The sequence below is a fragment of the Lolium perenne genome, chromosome 7 (genome assembly GCF_019359855.2).
Source record: "Lolium perenne isolate Kyuss_39 chromosome 7, Kyuss_2.0, whole genome shotgun sequence".
NCBI lineage: Eukaryota > Viridiplantae > Streptophyta > Magnoliopsida > Poales > Poaceae > Lolium > Lolium perenne.
Genome location: NC_067250.2, coordinates 308,237,930 through 308,245,040, shown reverse-complemented (window position 1 = coordinate 308,245,040; position 7,111 = coordinate 308,237,930). Strand labels below are relative to the sequence as shown.

Genomic DNA, 7,111 nt, shown 5'->3' with positions numbered 1-7,111 from the left:
TTAATTGCATGATGCCATTTGAACCCATCGATGTCAAGACTCTCGTTGGGAGAGAATGCTATCCTTCTCTCACCTCACAACAAGTGGTGCACGAGTTGCAAGCTCTCAAGGTGCTTGAACAAAACTCTCAAGATTCTCGCAATCGTGCCATTGGAATGTCAAGAGGGACCAATCTTGCCTTGACGGTCAATTCCATGGAAGAAGTGAACCCACAAGTACCATATAGGACATCTTGGAGCATGTCCTATCCGGAAGACTTGGAATTCCACTACAATGATCACATGGCATTCCATGCAAAATCCTTTTGGGTTGATCCATCGAAGGCCAAGGAAGACAACATCAAGAGAAACAACTCAAGTGGGTTCAAGAGCTTGGGCCCAAAATCAAGATCGTGCTACAATTGTGGTGACAAGCACCATTTCATAGCCGATTGTACCTCTGAGCATAGAGAAACTCATGGTGGAAGGCTCATCCCCAAGGACAAGAGCAAAGATTCAAAGGCCCCCAACAAGAAATTCTACAACAAGAGCAAGATGGGCAAGAGGCTATGAAGGATTGTGTTAGTAACTAAGGAAGAATATTCTTCCGATGAAGTTGAAAGTAGTAGTGATGAAGAAGAAAGCTCAAAGGAAGTGGCCGCCATTGCCACCACCAACATTCCCTCTTCATCTCTCTTTGAATACCCCAATGAGAATCCTCATATCAAGAATGCACATTGCTTCATGGCAATGTCCATCTTGGACACATCTATTGTGCTATCAACTCAAAAAGAATATACCTCCGGAGATGATGATGTTGATGATGAAGAAGATGAAACTCCAAATGGATTGGTTGCTCTTGCCTCCCTCTCCACCAACTCTTCATCACCAAGTGAATCCCCCAATGTAGTCATTCATGTGGAGGAAGAACATTGCCTCATGGCTAAATCTTCCGAGGTTAACGAGTCGGTTCCTCGGCAATGCCCACCATGAGGGGCTTGGGATTTTAGAGAAAGGCGACGATGGAAGTTCCGGGAGCAAGACAATACATGACGTACCCAGGTTCACGTCCCCGCGGTGGAGGATCGCTACGTCCTGCTAGCAATCCACTATATGAATATATGTGTACAGGGGACCGCAATAGGCAGTGTTGTTGGATCTAGTCTAGTTCTAATCTGCGGGTTGCGATGTCTAGGCGTGTCGCCTCTATGATTTATGTTTCTGAATATGCCTGTCCTAAGGGGTGCCCCTGCCTGGCTTTATATATCAGGCAAGCTAGGGTTTACAAGAGTCCTCGTAGGTTTCGTATTGGAGTCTTCTTTCCTTCTAGTCCAAGTTGAGGCGCGTGCAGGTCCAGCTTGTCGAGTCCTTGTGCTGGTCCATCTTGATAATCTGTATCGGGTATAGCAACGTCGGGCACCTGAAGGGTAATGCCCACATCAGTAGTCCCCGAGTGTCTGGCCAAAGTGAAGCTTCGGGCAGAGACTAAAATTGTCATCGTCCGAATGTCTTGATCATCTGCTGAGTCTTGAATCTTGCGCTTGATGTAGAGCCGAAGTTGCTTTTTGTCGGGTGTGCGAAGCGCTCCCGATGGGAGTAGCCCCCGAGTCTATGGGCGGGTGCTTGCAGCCGCGCATAGACTCAAGTTGTACTACTCGAAGATCTTGATGTTGATGCTGAAGTCTTCGGATTTATTCTTCTTTGTCGACGAGTCTGCTATCTTTTTATCGGGTGCGCGGATAGCGCTCCCGATGGGAGTAGCACCCGAGCCTGCAGATGAATATGAAATAGTTATGTGTAGGGTGTAAAAAATGTTGAGTTGAATACCGTAGACTTCTTCGAGTTCCAAGAACATGATGCCGATGACTCTGATGATTTCATAGATAGAGGAGTTGATGATTCAGATGATATCCCGGAGGAGCCGATAATTCAGATGATATCCCAGAGGAGCCAATAATTTAGATGATACCCCGGAGGAGTCGATAATTCAGATGATATCCCAGAGGAGCCGATAATTTGGATGATGTTCCGGAGGAGCCGATGATTTCGATGATATCCCAGAGGAGTCGATAATTCAGATGATATCCCAGAGAAACCGATAATTTGGATGATGTTCTGGAGGAGCCGATGATTTAGATGATATCCCAGAGGAGCCGATAAATTAGATGATATCCCGGAGGAGTCGATAATTCAGATGATATCCCAGAGGAGCCGATAAGGATGATGTTCCAGAGGAGCCGATGATTTTTATCGGGTGCACGTCCAGCGCTCCCGATGGGAGTAGCCCCCGAGTCTAGGCACGGATGCTTGCAACCGTGTGTAGACTTAAGTCGAGTAACCCGATGTTATAGTTTTCTTCAGGTGCCAGTGGCAAATATTTGCTGAGCAAACCTCGATGCTCTTCTTTTTGGCATCGGTATTATGATGCTTTTGTATGAAAGTTATCGGGAGCAATTTCTTTGAGTGATCAGCTCACGTTGCAGGTTTGATGAACCTGTCGTATGTGCAACTTTGCTTCAACCGATGAAGTATGTTTTGGCGACAGCCCCCGAAAGAATCGAAGGAACTATGCCTACCATCGACTCCGTCGCTCTTTAGTAATTATGTAGTTTAAAGTACCGGCATGGGTCTTGTTTGTAAGTTATATTGTGTCCATCAACTGCAACACTCGATAATTTATCTGAGGCTTGGATGGATTTTTAGTATATCGATAACCATAGCTCCCGGTGGGAGTATTAATTAGTTATCAATATTGTAATAATCCATATTGATAACCATAGCTCCCGGTGGGAGTATTAATTAGTTATCAATATTGTAATAATTCATATCGATAACCATAGCTCCCGGTGGGAGTATTAATTGGTTATCAATATTGTAATAATTTCTTGCAGCCCCCGAGTAATTCCAGCGCTCCCGATGGGAGTGCATCGGGTGAATATTATATAACCATAGAAGATAAATCCATTGAGTAATCATAGATGATGAAGCCATCGATCCGAGAGTTCATCGTGAGAAGATATATCCACAGCCGAAGAAAATAAGTCCATTGAGTAATCATGGATGATGAAGCCATTGACCCGGGAGTACATCGGATCATTTATATAAGATGATATCCATTGATAACCACATATGATGAAGCCATCGAACCAGGAGTGCACCGGATCATTTATATAAGATAATATCCATTGAATATTCCAGACGATGAATCCACTGATCCGAGAGTGCATCGGGAGAAGATATATCCAGAGCCGAAGGAGATAAATCCATTAGCTCGGCTGCGATGAAGCCAATGTGGAAGCAGGTCGCATTGCGGACGCAGGCGAAGTAATCAATTTTTGATGTGACGGGCGCAGTTTGAAGTAACCATCCGTCCAGAAATAGTTGATGTGGGGGGCGTAGTTGAAATAGTTGCGCTACCAAAGATAGTCCATGCCGCGAGCGCAGCCGAAATAGTTGCGCCACCAAAGATAGTCCATGCGGCGGGCGCAGCCGAAATAATTACGCCACCAAAGATAGTCCATGCGACGGGCGCAACCGAAATAATTGCGCCACCAAAGATAGTCCATGCGGCAGGCGCAACCGAAATAATTGCGCTACCAAAGATTGTCCATGCGGCGGGCGCAGCCGAAATAGTTGCGCCACCAAAGAACTTCCAGGGAAGGTCGGTGGGATCCGGCTCCTTATTTCTGGGCTGGAATTCCTCCATCCTGATCAACAACAACTGGGCCGCCCCCGATAGGCCGTATGCCACCATCACCATCTGTGGGCCACCCAGACTTGCTGGATCTAGCCACTATTGATGGTACACCCATGAAGTATACCCACAACAGTGCCCACATGTGGATCCAGTTCAGCGGTATTGACTTGGGATCAACGATCCCATCATATGGCTCCAGCAGAACACCATTCTATCTAAAGATCCATGGCCCATCATGCACTGCCCTATTTCCAATCTCCCAAGCATGAGACCTGGCCGGAGAACGAAAAGGTTTTCCTCCACCGGCCATATGGACCACTTCCTAGCGAAACCCCACGCAAAATCCATTTCTGGAAGAAAGGTTTATTGCCGAAGTGCTTGGTGGTATGCACTTTCACCACCGCCATCCAACACGCTTCCTCTCGGAGGTTCACAAACTCCCCCCTAGGCAGAATCACATCATCCAATTCCCCATCCTTAAGTACTAGTTTCTTCAGCAACTCCTGCAGATCTGTCGATGGCTTGGTGTCGATGATCCGCCCTCTTTCGGGAATTTTGCCGCCATCGAGTTCCCAACACGCGCTCGGATCCAATCTGCCCGACGATAACCTCCCACCCGTCTTGCCAAGGCCGGGTAGCCGTACCAGACGTCCCCTTGATCAGCTCGAATGAAGGACATGTTGGAGAGAAGTAACGGGGGCTGATCGGAGCCGATCAAGATCCTTCCGCCGCCAGTCGCCAGCGAGAGTTTCTAAGCCCTAGGAAACCTTAGGGATATTTTTGTAGGTATACAGGCCGTTGTCTGTAGTTAATTTTTTTTGGAGAGATCTGTAGCTAATTTCTAGTCCTGTAAACCGCACTTTCTGCATGCGATCCGTTTGAAGCTCCGCCACGTACTGGCCCATAGGCCATAGGTGGGACGTACGTCGTTTAGTACCACAACACATTTTGGCCAACTTGCTACATTGTGTACGCACGTTAACTGGAAGTAGAAGGGGACAAACGGAATCCAGGGATTGGCAAAAAGAACAACTGGTCGATCGATCACCTCTAACGGTACAGGTGGTGTGAAAGAACAAGGACAAGCTTAGAGAGTTTGTGCTAACTACAAAACCTGAAGAAAAAAGAAGTGACAGGACGACAGTGTAGGAGAGATTTTGACGTTTTGTGGCCACGGATCACCTCCAACAATCTGGGAATGCGAGAGAAATCCCGTTACTTGGACTATCAAGTCTCGAACCGCTCACGACCGAGATGCGTGTCATGGCATTAGAGCCAAGTCCTACCTTCATTTCAAAGAATAATGCGCCCCCATTTTGCGAGTTTTTTCTTTAACTAAAAATTACTCCAAATGTACAGAGATTTTTGGTTTAAAATTAGCATCATTAGAAAGTTTCTTTTTTAATATGAATCCAACAATATCAATTACATACAATATAATTAAAATTTTGTTGCTCAACTTTTTTGGTCAATTTTTTTTTTGAAATACGTGTGCGCCTTATTTTTTAAAATGAAGGTAGTACAATATAAGTTCTAGTCAGCTGACTATAAGAATAAAAATAATATTTTTTTTTGTTCAGGAGGAGTGAGAGTGGGGGAGAGAAGAGGAGTGGACTCTCATATACTACTTCTAGACATTTTACGAGAGTGAAAGGTGTGCCATACATTAATAAAGTAGTACAATTTTATAGCTTATTATTATGCATATTAGCTCTAGATTGACTATTGATGACATGACACTTAACTTATAGCCAACGGTTAACTATAGTATATTGAACTTGCTCTTATGGCCACTTGAGTCACCTGGTTGTCAGCACTATAACCAGCTTTCACATGTACGATGCGGGGCGAGACGATGGAAATATATAGATATATCAGCTCGGCGTGGCGCTAGTTGAGAGGTAGGTTGGGGACGTGAATTTTTGGCACATGGTACTATGCACACTATATACCCCAAAATTTAAGGAAATTTTAAATATTAAAAAAACCAAGTTTCCTGGAAACAAACAGATCTGTATAAAAACGTTTGGGCTCGAAATGATTTCCATGATATCTTGGGTAAAAAAGACAAGTTTATGGCGAATATAGCATGAACAGTACATATACATGGGTTTGTTTGATTTTGTCTTTTTTACCCCAAATACAATAATAATAATTACCTTGAGAAATATTTTATACAAGCACAATACTTGATCATCTTTTGTTCCCTAAATGATTTTTTTTTTTACCTATGAGCATTGTTGTTGTATTTTCCGGTAGGGCTGGGTCCTAGTATATAAATGCCCGCCGATAGACGAGGGGAAGGCCGGAAACACACCACCGCTCCACCACGACGAAGGAACATACGTGCGAGCGCTCTTGGTGTGCGTACGCGCGCAATGGTGGCAGCTACCGCCACCGCGAGGATGGGTCGCGACGGTGGGAACGCGCGTTGCTCGATGTGCAGCGCGGTGGCGGCCGTGCACTGCGCGGCCGATGATGTGTTCCTCTGCAGCGCGTGCGACCGCGATGTGCACGGCGCCAACATCGTCGCGGCTCGCCACCGACGCACGCGCGTGCGGGCGTCGGCGGAGGGTTCCTGCCTGTTCCACCGCCGGATCCACGACGCAGAGGCGGCCGCGGGACGACGCGATGATGGAGAGTTGGGCGAGGCGGATGGGCGTCACTGCCTGGGCGGCGCGCCGGACCGCCACGGCAGCCGGGCTCGCGCTCTGGGCCGAGCTCGCCCCGGCGGCGCCACGCATGCCGCTGCGCGTCGGGATGGCGGCGGCGCTCTGGCGTGAGGTGGCGCCTCACTGCTCCGGCGCTCACCCGGCCGACCACGCGCTACGGCGGCTGGAGGCGTGCACACGCGTGCCGGCGAGGCTCATCAAAGCTGTGGCGATGTCGATAGGGCAAGCGCGTGTAAAGCCGGCCGCCCTGGACGTCGTGGAGGGCTCCGGGGAGTGCTCATGAGCGGTAACCGCCAACGTTTCAATTCGACCCAGTCTGTCTTGTCGCTTGTGTGATGCAGAAGCCCGGGTTATACTTCTTATTTCGACGACATAGGCTTAGCCAAATGGTTGGGGTCGCAGTGGCGCATCCCAACGACCGGAATTTCGAAATTGTCACGCTAAGTCCCGCTTCTACTATATCAAAAAGTGTCTAATTCCTCCTAGACACGGTTTTATTTTCTTTTTCTTATTTCGAATCGAATAAAAATATGGCTTCTCTGTTTATATTTGATTTGAAGAGACTCAACTAGTCAACTGAAGTTCTAACGTGTTGGTTGGCACTGTAAGAACGATACGATGAGGGAGCTCCGTTGTTAATTCAAGTAAAGTTCAAATTGTTGTTGAGCTAGTGAAATATAATGCCCTGAATATTTATATTTATTGGTGATGATACAAATTATATTACATATATATGCTGTATCCTTATTTTAGACGTGTACTCG

The 7,111-nt window shown here is 46.9% G+C and overlaps 1 pseudogene; it reads left to right on the top strand.

The window, feature by feature from the left end:
- Positions 1–6,053: 6,053 nt before the first annotated feature.
- Positions 6,054–6,630, top strand: LOC127315056 (uncharacterized; annotated as a pseudogene).
- The last annotated feature ends 481 nt before the right edge of the window (positions 6,631–7,111 follow it).